Source organism: Glycine soja, chromosome 16 (assembly GCF_004193775.1).
Source record: "Glycine soja cultivar W05 chromosome 16, ASM419377v2, whole genome shotgun sequence".
Classification (NCBI taxonomy): domain Eukaryota; kingdom Viridiplantae; phylum Streptophyta; class Magnoliopsida; order Fabales; family Fabaceae; genus Glycine; species Glycine soja.
The window spans coordinates 13,383,546-13,396,412 of NC_041017.1; the positions used below are offsets into that span (position 1 = coordinate 13,383,546).

A 12,867-nucleotide genomic window follows, 5' to 3' on the forward strand; every position below is an offset into this window, starting at 1 on the left:
AAAAAATTTCCTACATCATGGCAGCCCGCCATAGGCCGGCTGAGGTCTCCATCGTCCAAAAAAAGCGATTCTGTCAAAAGTTTTTTATTTTTCAAGTTTTATTCACTTATTTTTCTTAACCCACCAATTTTAGCATTCATAGTTAGACTTTGAATTTTTGTCTGAAATTTTTTGTGCTATCTTCTCATCATTTTATAAGGTTGCTCACAAAATTTCAAGTCATTTGCATATCATTTGAGGGTAGCTGTAGTTCAAACCTGCACCTTTATTTACATGACAAGGCAACTAGTTGTGCATGCTGAATGTAGTGTATGACTAGAGGCAATCCATCTGACTTACAACCCTTTGACCCTGAGATAGATAGGACATTTCATAGATTAGTTAGGCATCATTTTATACCTTTTGATCATCCTGAGCATTCCATTACTGGTGAATCTGTGCATTCTGTTATTGGTGATTTTGAACATCCTAATTTGGAGCATTATAATTTTGAGCATTCTGATTCTGAGCATTCTGATTTTGCACATTCTGAGGACATGGCACAACCTCCACCCTGTGAGAGGACTCTAAGGGAAATGGCTGCACCTGATTTCACCTACGAAAGCTTGTGCATCCAATACCCTGATGAGGATGTCCCATATGTTCTTAAAACTGGACTGATTCATTTGCTTCCAAAGTTTCATGGCCTTGCAGGTGAAGACCCGCACAAACATTTGAAGGAATTTCATATTGTCTGCTCCACCATGAAACCCCTAGATGTCCAGGAGGATCACATATTTCTGAAGGCTTTTCCTCATTCTCTGGAGGGAGTGGCAAAGGACTGGTTGTATTACCTTGCTCCAAGGTCCATCACGAGCTGGGATGACCTTAAGAGAGTATTCTTAGAAAAAAATTTCCCTACTTCCAGGACCACAACCATCAGGAAAGATATCACAGGTATTAGACAACTCAGTGGAGAGAGCCTGTATGAGTACTGGGAGCGATTTAAAAAACTATGTGTCAGTTGCCCTCACCATCAGATTTCGGAGCAGCTTCTTCTCCAATATTTTTATGAAGGACTCAGTAATATGGAGAGAAGTATGATAGATGCTGCCAGTGGTGGAGCCCTTCAAGACATGACTCCTGCTGAAGCCAGAAATTTAATTGAGAAGATGGCTTCCAACTCTCAGCAGTTTAGCGCCAGAAATGATGCCATAGTCATTAGAGGAGTGCATGAGGTAGCTACAAACTCAGCTGCATTATCTGAGACTAAGAAGCTTGAAGGCAAACTGGATGCATTGGTTAACTTGGTAACCCAGCTAGCCTTGAATCAGAAATCTGTACCTGTTGCATGGGTTTGTGGTTTGTGCTCCTCTGTTGACCACCATACAGACCTTTGCCCTTCCATGCAGCAACCTGGAGCAATCGAGCAGCCTGAAGCTCATGCTGCAAATATTTACAATAGACCTCCTCAACCTCAGCAGCAAAATCAACCACAGTAGAACAATTATGACCTCTCCAGCAACAGATACAACCCTGGATGGAGGAATCACCCTAACCTCAGATGGTCCAGCCCTCAGCAACAACAACAGCAGCCTGCTCCTTCCTTCCAAAATGCTGCTGGCCCAAGCAGACCATACATTCCTCCACCAATCCAACAACAGCAACAACCCCAGAAACAGCCAACAGTTGAGGCCCCTCCACAACCTTCCCTCGAAGAACTTGTGAGGCAAATGACTATGCAGAACATGCAGTTTCAGCAAGAGACCAGAGCCTCCATTCAGAGCTTAACCAATCAGATGGGACAATTGGCTACCCAATTGAATCAACAACAGTCCCAGAATTCTGACAAGTTGCCTTCTCAAGCTGTCCAAAATCCCAAAAATGTCAGTGCCATTTCATTGAGGTCGGGAAAGCAGTGTCAAGGACCTCAACCCGTAGCACCTTCCTCATCTGCAAATGAACCTGCCAAACTTCACTCTACTCCAGAAAAAGGTGATGACATAAATTTACCTAACAATTTCTGTGCAGGTGAATCTTCTTCCACAGGTAATTCTGATTTGCAAAAGCAGCACATTCCCCCTCTTCCATTCCCTCCAAGAGCAGTTTCCAACAAAAAAATGGAAGAGGCAGAGAAAGAGATCTTGGACACGTTTAGAAAAGTAGAGGTAAACATACCTCTGTTGGATGCAATAAAGCAAATTCCAAGATATGCCAAATTCTTGAAGGAGCTGTGCACTAATAAGCGGAAGCTTAAAGGAAGTGAACGGATTAGCATGGGCAGAAATGTCTCCGCATTGATTGGTAAATCTGTTCCTCAAATTCCTGAAAAATGCAAAGATCCAGGTACATTCAGCATACCTTGTATTATAGGGAATAGTAAGTTTGACAATGCCATGCTAGATTTAGGAGCTTCTGTTAATGTTATGCCTCTGTCTATTTTTAATTCTCTATCTCTAGGTCTCTTGCAGTCAACTGATGTGGTAATTCATTTAGCTAATAGAAGTGTTGCCTACCCTGTTGGTTTCATAGAAGATGTCTTAGTTAGAGTTGGTGAACTGATTTTCCCTGTTGATTTTTATATTTTGAATATGGAAGATGGATTTTCTCAAGGATCAGTTCCCATCATTCTAGGCAGACCCTTTATGAAAACTGCTAGAACTAAGATAGATGTTTATGCAGGCACACTATCCATGGAGTTTGGTGATATAACTGTTCATTTTAATATTCTAGATGCTATGAAATACCCATCTGAAGATCTTTTTGTATTTCGTGCTGAAATAATTGACCATGTTGTTGATGAATACATGACTAATCTTTATTCTAATCTGTATGCCTCTCACTCTTCATGCATTGAGTCTGAAATTGTACTTGATCATATGTTTGAATTTGATGCTGAGAGTGAATCTGAGAGTGAATTTGAGAGTGATATTGATTGCATGTCTGGTGGTGGTGTTTTACCTCTTGAGATTGATTTTATAGAGTCAGATAGGACTAACCATGTTTCAGGAAGTACACATACCTCTGACTTTCTTTATGAGGTAAAGGCTGAGAAACCATCTCCTTCTACCACTGTCCAGCCGACCACACCAGAATTGAAGCCTCTGCCATCAAATTTAAAATACGCTTACTTGGATGATAGCAAGAGTTTTCCAGTGATTATATCTGCCTCCCTTGCTGATGAACAAGAGGAGAAGTTGTTGTCAGTTCTCAAGAAGCATAAGAAGGCTATAGGCTGGACCCTGGCGGACATTCCTGGTATTAGCCCATCCACATGTATGCATCGAATAAATTTAGAGGATGGAGCTAAACCAGTAAGACAGCCACAGAGAAGACTCAACCCGGTGATTCTTGATGTAGTGAAGAAGGAGATAACTAAGCTTTTGCAAGCTGGAATCATTTATCCTATCTCCGACAGCCAATGGGTGAGTCCCGTCCAAGTAGTCCCGAAGAAGATCGGCCTCACGGTGATAAAAAATGAGAAGGAGGAGCTAATTCCTACTCAGGTGCAGAACAGTTGGAGAGTCTGCATTGACTATAGGAGGCTGAACCAGGTTACCAAAAAGGACCATTTTCCCCTGCCATTCATTGACTAGATGCTTGAACACCTGGCAGGTAAATCCCACTACTGTTTCCTTGATGGTTTTTCTGGTTATATGCAAATTACTATTGCTCCTGAGGATCAGGAAAAGACCACATTCACCTGCCCCTTCGGCACTTTTGCCTATAGGAGGATGCCTTTCGGCCTGTGCAATGCCCCTAGTACCTTCCAGCGGTGCATGATTAGTATTTTCAGTGATTTTTTAGAAAATTGCATAGAGGTGTTTATGGATGATTTCACTGTATATGGATCCTCTTTTGATGGTTGTTTGAATAGTTTGGAAAAAGTTTTGAATAGATGCATTGAAACTAACCTTGTTCTAAATTTTGAAAAATGTCATTTTATGGTTGAGCAAGGTATAGTTTTAGGCCACATTATTTCCAATAAGGGTATTGAAGTAGATCCTGCAAAAATTTCTGTTATTTCACAATTGCCTTACCCCTCTTGTGTGCGAGAGGTGCGATCTTTTCTTGGTCATGCAGGATTCTACAGGCGCTTTACAAGGGATTTTAGCAAAGTAGCCCTTCCATTGTCCAACTTGTTGCAAAAGGAGGTGGAGTTTGACTTTAATGACAGATGCAAAGAGGCTTTTGATTGCCTCAAAAGAGCACTGACTACCACCCCCATCATCCAGGCACCCGACTGGACAGCCCCTTTTGAGCTTATGTGTGATGCATCAAATTATGCATTGGGGGCTGTCCTTGCTCAGAAAATTGATAAATTGCCCAGGGTGATATACTATGCTTCTAGGACTTTAGATGCTGCCCAAGCGAATTATACTACTATTGAGAAGGAGCTTCTAGCCATAGTTTTTGCTCTTGAAAAATTTCGATCTTATTTGCTTGGTACCCGCATTATTTTTTATACTGACCATGCAGCTTTAAAGTACTTGTTGAAGAAGGCTGATTCTAAGCCTAGGTTGATCCGATGGATGCTCTGGCTCCAAGAGTTTGACTTGGAGATCCGTGATAGGAGCGGAGCACAAAATCTAGTTGCTGATCATTTGAGTTGGATCGAATGTGTATCTGATGCAGATTCACCTATTCGGGATGATTTCCCGAATGATCATTTGTATATACTGTATAGTATTTCTGACTGTAACATCCTGGAAATTTCTACCCGGAATTTTCGAAAACAATGTATTTTGAATGATTATATATATATAAGTATTATTCAGTGTATATGCATATATGTTCTTGATAGAAGTAGGAATAGTGGGGGCAAGATACGTGGGTTAGGCTAATTAAGGAAGAGAAATCCATAACTGGGAGGTTATGGGTTAATTCTTAATTAATTAGTCTAAAAATCATTGTTTTGCGTGCGACTTAAAATTTAATGAAACCAACCTCTGAACCACGCTCGGGGTTTTATTCTGAGCATTTTGATATATATATATTGATTACTTTCGAAAACTGGCCCCGACGAACGCAGAGAAACGCGAGGAACTGGAATCAGAGAAACGGCACGCAAACCGAGGCAGGATTTTAGCGTTTCAAAGGTCATATTTTCTCTCTTTTGTGGCTGAGTATGGGTCACAATCAAAAGAGAAAGTGGGCCCTTTTTGCTCCACTCAAATGGGGACATGTGGCATAGCTTAAATAAAATAATAATAAAAAAGGAAAAAGCCTTTTTAAAACTAGAAAGCAACTCTCTCTCTCCTCACTCAGCCCAATTTCAGACAGCTCTCTCTCTCTCTCCCTCTCCCTCACGTTGCTTTTCTCCTTCTTCTTCCTCCACCATTGTTGCCCAACAAAGCTTCAACCTTTGGTGCCCATTTCTGCTCCAAATCGCGAAAGGAGGGCATTTTCGGAGTCGTGAAGCGCGTCTCTACGTGTGGGACTTCGAAATTTCAGGTTTGGGTGGACTTCTTTCCCTCTTGATTTTCGTGGGTATGGGGTTTTGGGAGATATGATGGGTAGTTTTGCTAGTTTTCTTCTTCATGATAGTTATTTGTGAAGACACTTGTTGAAAGCATGTTGAACTTGCCATGTTTGGATGAGTTAAACATACCCATTCAGTTTTAGGGTTTTTGTGATGATGCTTGTGATGTTTATGTGCTGAAATTGCTTATGGAAAACTATTAGGGATGAAGGGTAGAGTTAACCTAGGGTTAGAAAGTGAGAATGTGGTGTTATGAGTGGAAAAAGAGTGAGGCTTTGAGAGTTGGAAGGTTAAATCTGGATTCTGTGGTAAATGGAGGTTAAAGTGAGTTAATCCTAGCTTGAAATGTCATTTAGGACTTATGAGAAAGCTTGGACTGTGCTAGAGAGAAAAACAAATGACCAAAGTGAACCAAGAGCCATTTCTAGGGCAAAATTGGGTGTTGAGGAGTCAAATTTTGATTCGGTGGAATTTTAGGTGTAAATCCAGTTTGAGCAAGTTTATATTGATGTTATAGACTTGTGTGAGGTGAGAGTTTGCTCCAAATTTACCTCATTCTCAATTTCACTTCTCAAACCTTGAAAATCCATTAAATTGAGGGGTTTTGGATACCTAGATTTTGTGTTGCTGTGGTTTGAAGCTTGACTTTGGTTTAGACATGATTGATACATGATTTGGGACTTGTAGGATTTGATTTGGGAAAGATTGGATGAGGGGAAGTGTGGTTTCCGAAATCTGCACTTTATGCAGAATTTTGCTGAGAAATTGTGCAGCAGAATTTTGCATAAGTACAGAAAAATGCTATGTTTTGCTGGTTGTGGAAAGAGTAGTGCAGAATGAGTTCTGGATGTTTGCTAGTAGATCCCAACGGTCAAAATGTAGGCTTATGTACTAGAGACTTCCAGTAAAATTTTCGAGTCGATCCAACGGTTAACGAATTGGAACGAAGGAAATGTTACTGGAGTCTTTAAGTGAGAAAAGCTGTGATTTTGGTTGGTGTTTTGGGCAGAGTTTTCTGCCTTTGTCCTATTTTATTGGCTGTGATAGTTTGTGTTGTTTGGATGTTGAATTACCTGGATGTTGAGGAATCTTGGGAGGATTGATGGGGACCCGATGTTGAGAGAAACGAGGATATGGGATACGTGGGAGTACGTGAGCTCAGTTGGAGGTGGGCAACAGGGGATGGTGGGTTTATGCACGATTTGTGGATGTGGAAAACTTGTTGTGCACCACCGCCCGACCGCCACCTAGTACCACAGTGATGGGTACCCCATAATCCTACAAGCTTGAGATGAGGAAGTGTAGAAGGGTGAAACTTCCTGCTTTTATTCGTTGACCACAGAGTGGTACCTGGAGATATGTCGCGGGGGTCAGGAGACCTTGGGGACGTCAGGTGGGGTCCTATAGCCCAAAACCAAGCTTGACCAATCCCGACCCAACCCGGGCATAGTCGGTCAGTGAGAACCTGTGATGTACCTAAACAGGCGAGCTCCTGGCAGTCAACAGATAAAAGGAACAAAGACCACAAAGCAAGGAGACTTGTGTGGTGGCTGGCCAGCTGTGAAACTTGATTTGATATATGGGTTATGGCCTCTGGTAATCGATTACCAAGGGTGGGTAATCGATTACAAGGCTTAAAAAATGAAGACAGGAGACTAAGATGGTCTCTGGTAATCGATTACCAAGGGGTGTAATCGATTACCAGGCTTGAAAACGAGGTTAGGAAGCTAAGGGAGCTTTTGGTAATCGATTACCAGGGGATGTAATTGATTACCAGGCTTCAAAAGGGAATTGGAAGACTATGGAGGCCTCTGGTAATCGATTACCAGTCTGTGTAATCGATTACACAGAGGAATGGGTCATTGGTAATCGATTACCAGGTATGTGTAATCGATTACACAGTGCCTTTTTCAGGTTTTTATGTCCTGAAGCTGTGTAATTCGAGTTTGGCCTCTGGTAATCGATTACCAAGGTTGTGTAATCGATTACCAGAGATGAAAAGCCTTAAGATACCCCTTTTACTTGCATGTGGTGGCTATGAGACGAATTGTGTGCGGCGCAGTTAGACTTTCGTGAAAGAGTCTACCCCTTTCTTTTCTTTCTTGTAGATCGTGATGGCGGCGCAGCTAATCCATGATCGAGTGGAGATGGAGTGCCTAGAGGGAGCTTGGGAGACCCTCAAAGGCAACACGAGGTGCCGATTTCGGGGCACGATTCGATTTATGGCTACTTCATTGGTGCATCCAGATGAACCCGTGCGCACGCTTCAGCGTACTGTGGAGTGGATACTACCCACGCCTACACCATACCGTCTTGTGGAGCCAGTCCAAGTGATCGAGGTGACGTCATCCGAGGAAGACCCTGAGGAGGATCCCGAGGAGCTACCTCCTGAGCCTGCTGTGGATGCTCTTGACTTCCTAGAGGGTGATGAGGACCCACTTCCTGAGGTGGATTCTCCCGAGGAAGTCATGTCGGCATCTGAGGCAGACTCTACGGAGGATAGTGGCCCGAGAGAGATGGCGACCAGTGGAGGCTCTTCATCATAGTGAACAGTTCCATGGACTAGTTTTATATACTTTTGAGGGTGGGTGTATCTAGGACTGACTGTTAGGTTTGCTCTTTTGTTTTTGCATGGGTAGACCTATTGTATAGGAATTTGATGATTGTATACATGTGGCTGAAGCCATCACTGTGGACACCTTTGCTCTGGATGACACTATGTATTTTGTAAAACTCCCATATTTTGGACAGCTTTAAATGATGAATGCATTTATGTTTAATCTTGTTATTTGAAAAGAAAGTATTAGCAACCTTTACTTACAAAAGAGTTTATCGACCGTATTTTATTCTTTTATTTTCACGTGACGACCTAAAGTAATGGCTGGTACGTTATTCCTTTTGAAACAGCAAAATAGTTTAGAGATTATGAGCGGTAAGAAAGAAATGACTCCGAATAGAGTTGTGAACTGGCCATTCAGGACTCTATAGTGAGGATTTTCCTTCTAAACCTAGTTATTGTGAAAAGAGAAAGATATGAAAAGGAAAAATAAGAAAAAAAAATTTACCATGGTTTTTGTTATTTAAATCATTACTATCAAACCAGTCAATAATTTAGGGACGCCACACTAACTCTCTTTCTACTCCCTGGTTTGCTAATATTGTCAATTATTTAGTTGCTTCTGTTTTTCCTCCCTTAGCATCTAAGGCCCAAAAAGATAAAATTAAAAGTGATGCTAAGCATTTTATTTGGGATGACCCCTACTTGTGGAAATTGTGCAGTGATCAGGTCGTTAGACGGTGCATTCCAGATCATGAGACTGACTCAGTCCTGCAGTTCTGTCATTCTTCCGCACCGGGAGGTCATCTGGGTGTTCAAAGGACAGCCCGCAAAGTGCTTGATTGTGGTTTTTATTGGCCCACCATCTTTAAAGATGTGTGGAAGATCTGCAGCACTTGTGAGCAGTGTCAGAGAGCAGGAAATACACTTACATGGCGACAAAAAAATGCCTCAGCAACCTATGCTATTCTGTGAGGTGTTTGATGTCTGGGGTATAGATTTCATGGGTCCTTTTCCTGTCTCTTTTGGTTATGTTTACATTCTCCTTGCAGTTGACTATGTTTCAAAATGGGTGGAAGCCAAACCCACTAGAACTAATGATGCTAAAGTTGTCGCAGACTTTGTCAGGTCTAATCTGTTTTGCAGGTTTGGAGTACCTAAAGCAATTGTTAGTGATCAAGGAACCCATTTTTGCAACAGGACAATGCATTCCCTGCTTAAAAAGTACGGGGTGGTACACAGGGTATCCACACCATACCACCCCCAGACCAATGGACAGGCAGAAATTTCTAACCGAGAAATCAAGCAAATTTTAGAGAAGATTGTGCAGCCAAGCAGGAAAGATTGGAGTACCAGGCTTGATGATGCTCTCTGGGCACATCGGACTGCCTACAAAGCACCCATAGGAATGTCACCTTATCGGGTTGTCTTTGGAAAGGCATGTCATCTTCCAGTGGAAATTGAGCACAAAGCTTACTGGGCAATGAAGACTTGCAACTTCTTTATGGATCAAGCTGGTGAGGAAAGAAAGTTGCAACTGAGTGAGTTAGATGAAATCCGCCTAGAAGCCTACGAGAATGCCAAGTTCTACAAAGAAAAGACCAAGAAGTTCCATGATAGCATGATAGTTAAAAAAGACTTCGTGGTTGGGCAAAAAGTGTTTTGTATCATTCTAGGCTTGGACTCATGAGTGGTAAGTTGAGGTCTAAGTGGATTGGTCCTTTTGTTGTTACTAATGTTTTTCCTTATGGTACAGTTGAGATCAAAAGCGACTCCACAAACAAGAGCTTCAAGGTCAACAGACATCGACTTAAGCCATTCCTCACGAACCCTTCTTTAGTGGACGTAGTGGTGGAAGAGACTTCCTTACTCCACCCTACTCTTCCTCCACCATGACTTAGGGAGTTTTTCTTTTCCTATCTCCTTCTTTGCTTTTATTACACTTGTCCGATTCTATTTGATGATTTAATTGTTTTTAATCTTTTAATTGTGCTACATTGAGGACAATGTGTTGTTTAAGTATGGGGGGGGGGGGGGGGAGTGTTCTTTGGTTTTGCTAGTTTTGTTGGTTTTGTTAGTTGTGTTAATTTGTTAATGTTGTTAGTTTCGTCAAATTTTTAGTTTAATATTTTGGGTCAATTTTGTGTGCATGTACGACTTTGCATGTTTTTCTTTGAATTATAGGATATGTTCAACAAATGGGTAATTGTTTTGAAAATAAAAGTTCTTGACATTTTGTGACTTGAAATCCTTGATTCTTCTCTACATGTCATGATAGTTTTGAAAGCTCAATTTGAAAGTGATGAGTTTACCTTTGTGAGAATTTGAGCCATCTGTAGAACAAAGGATCAAGCTGAATGTTTTGATGATGCCAAAGGATTACATGAATCATATGCTTCTCAAAGATTTACTCAAGACAAAGCAATTAGAGATATTCAAGATGGATGATCAAGACAGTCTATAGAGTCTTAGAAAGGTTTGGCCAAGAATTTTAAGTAAAAAAAGTGTTTTTCAACAAATTTACTCTCTGGTAATCGATTACCAGAGGATGTAATCGATTACCAGTGGCCAAAACTGATTTACAACAGCTATTAAAATTTGAATTCAAAATTTGCACTGTGTAATCGATTACACATATATGGTAATCGATTACCAACAGTTTTTGAACGTTTTAATTCAAATTCTAAAGAGTGTAATCGATTACACACTTATTGTAATCGATTACCAGAGGAGTTTTTCAGAAAACATTCTCAACAGTCACATCCTTTCATGTGGTTATTGAATGGCTATCATAGGCCTATATATGTGTGACTTGAGACACGATTTTGACATTGTTTTTGAGAACAACAAGTGTTTATCCTCTCAAAGAGCAAAAATCATTCTATCCTCTTAAAAATTCCTTGGCCAATTCAATTGCAATTGATTAAGGAATTATTTGAGCGCTCAATCTGTAAAATCTAACTCTTTCTAGAGAGATTCATTCTTCTTCTTCTACTCATTCTCTAAGGGATTAAGAGACCGTGGGTCTCTTGTTGTAAAGGAATTCTAAACACAAAGGAAGGATTGTCCTTGTGTGTTTAGAACTAGTAAAAGGAATTTACAAGATAGTGGAACTCTCAAGCGGGTTGCTTGGGGACTGGACGTAGGCACAAGGGTGTGGCCGAACCAGTATAAATCTGAGTTTGCACTTTCTCTTCCCTTAATCTCCTTTGTTTATTATTGCTTTATATTCATATTCAAATTGTTTTATTTGAATTAATATTTAAGAAGTTCATTGTTAAGGGAATTTATAACTTGAAAAGAAAGTGAAATAGATTTTTAATTGGGGAAGTAGTTTGGGATATCTTAATTCAACCCCCCCTTCTTAAGATATCTGAGGCCACTTGTCTAACACCATCCATCATCATAATCATTTGGTGTGTTTTGCCCCATTGATTGCTTGCACAATAGCCTTGGCTTGATTCTTGTTGATGCGTCCTAATTCACATGCATATTTGGAAATGATTGAGGCAATTTTGTTCTTATAAGCTTCTAGCCAAATGGACTTACCTTGAATTAATTCCTTTGATAGCCCTTTTGAGCCTTGTTTCCCTTTCCTTGTTTTGAAGCTCACTACAAGACTTAAGTGAAAAACCATGATATCACCATATCCTTAAGGAATTTTGGAGCTTTGGAATTGTTTTGGGAATAAGTGTGGGGGGGTTTTTGTTTCATTGGATAACTTGTTTTGTTGGCTATACTTCATGATGTATTTTGGGCCATACTTGATGTACATTGTATATTGGTTAAATGTTGGACATGCTGAATGAAATGCTGTTTCTCAAAGGATATAGAGTAAAAAAAAAAACGAAAAAAAAGCAATAAAGTCGAGTGAATAAGATCTTAAATGGCAAAAGAATGATGAGACTCTTGGTTCTACTCTTTATGTTTAAATTTTATCTTTACTTCTTTTTATTTTCTTATTATTTCTTATTATGCACTTATTCCCCATTGCTCCTCTATTCCTTTGGGATTTAGCCACTTATTCCATATTTTTCCATACCTTGTCCTTGGCCCCATTACAACCTTAAAAGACCTTTTGATCCTCATGTGCTTGTGTTTATGGGTTGATTGTCAATTTTAGAATCTTGCCAAGTTAATGTGGTGTTTGTTTTCTTAGGTGCTTTGAGGGTAAATAGTAGCCTAGACACTTGAGAGATAGAGTGTATATCTTGTGAGGCTTTATCACTTTTCATTCTTGAGCTGATTAACTATTTTGCCATGATTGGGTTGCTTGGATGATTTTCATGAATGTCTTGACTTTTCAGATCTCCTTATGTTAGATGTTACCCATTACTTTCATTCCTTAATGTTCATTGAGAAATATGTGAATGTTTTCGTTTGTCTCTCTTTGATATCCTTGGATTTTGTTCTTTGTTTCATTTTGCCCAGGAGTGCAAAAGGCTAAGTATGGGGGGTTTTGATGTGCCATCATTTCCTCCTATTTTCTAAACCCTTTTTGCACCATTTTAATTACTGATTGGTCTTAATTGTCAATTAATTAGGCAGTTTTATTATTTGGGCCCATTTAGCTAATTTGATGTTTTTAATCTAATTTCAGGAATTAATGAAACATTGGGCTTAATCTGGATTTTGGTTGTGGACTTGAAGAGGGCAAATAAAACAGCGCTTACCTTAGTTAATTTCTAATTAGGAAATTTCGCAATTTTATTTTATGTTGTTCAGTGTTTATTTCGTTTTGGGCCAGAGTATTGTAATAGGGCCCGGTGACTTTGAGTGACTCTTTTTAAATAGCAGCCTTGGGATTCATGCAAGGCATTCTGTTATGCTATTCATTATTCAGAGCTTT

The 12,867-nt window shown here is 40.2% G+C and overlaps 1 non-coding gene across 1 annotated transcript; it reads right to left on the minus strand.

The window, feature by feature from the left end:
• Window positions 1-914: 914 nt before the first annotated feature.
• Window positions 915-1,021, minus strand: LOC114391326. The gene has a single exon (XR_003662118.1). It is a non-coding gene; the product is annotated as a small nucleolar RNA R71 (small nucleolar RNA).
• Between the last annotated feature and the right edge of the window lie 11,846 nt (window positions 1,022-12,867).